We start from the raw sequence: 1,036 nt of genomic DNA on the forward strand, positions 1-1,036 counted from the left end.
AGTCATCATTTCATTCTATTTAATCCTCAAGGAAAACCATCTGACACAATACTATTATTATTATTCCCATTTCATAGGCAAAGAAACTGAAGTTCAGAGAGGTTAAGTAATGTACTCCTTAGATCACACAGCTAGAAAGTGACAAAGCTGGGAATCAAATTGCAGCTGCACTATTTGATATACATGCAACACCCCACGCATACACACATGCCTACACACAAGTGTGTGCACACACACATGCAGAAACCCTGCCTCCTCAGCCAGCCCAGATAACTGAACCTTCCCCACCCCAACCTCCTCACACGTACCACTCCCAGGCCTTCTCAGTGCTACCCTGATATTCACGCGAGTCACTGGCCTGGGACATATGGGCACAGCCTGCTGCCCACACAGGCCCCCTCCCTCCCTTTCTACACTCCCCTTACCCCCAGCAGCTGCAAGCCCCAACCCTGCTGGGGGCGGCCCAGGATTTGGATGAGTGACTCAGGCTGATTCATGGCCCAGCTGCTCCTTGGCAGCCCCCTCCCCCATTCTGTCCAGATAGCCTATTTAGAAGGCAGAGTTGAGCCTTGGGGCAGAGGACAGGGAGAAGGGCTTCTGTGGCCCCCTCCACTCCCCAATATTCTGCAGGAACTTTTGGGCAGCCCCCCCATAGCCCTCATTCTGACAAGGAAAGGGGTCCTTCTGCTTGGGCACCGGCCACAGGCTCCCTCTCTAATCCCAGATCCCATTTTGGCTCCCCTGCCCCTCCTCTTGGCCTTAATAACAACAACAACACTAACGATCTAATTGTTTCACTCATGTTTTATAGCACTCTACAGTTTACAAAGCACTTTCTCATCAATATCCCATTTAATTCTCCTACTAGTCCTACGGGATGGAAATTAGCATCATCACTTTGGATCTGAGGAAACAAGGCTCATGAACTGTCCAATGCCACACAGATGGTGAAATGACAGAGCCAGGAAGCAAGTTTGGGCCTCCTGATCCAATCTGTGGAAGTAAGCACTAGGGCCAGCAGTTGAGCTGCAGTTGG

Source organism: Galeopterus variegatus, unplaced genomic scaffold (assembly GCF_000696425.1).
Source record: "Galeopterus variegatus unplaced genomic scaffold, G_variegatus-3.0.2 Scaffold3407, whole genome shotgun sequence".
Classification (NCBI taxonomy): Eukaryota; Metazoa; Chordata; class Mammalia; order Dermoptera; family Cynocephalidae; genus Galeopterus; species Galeopterus variegatus.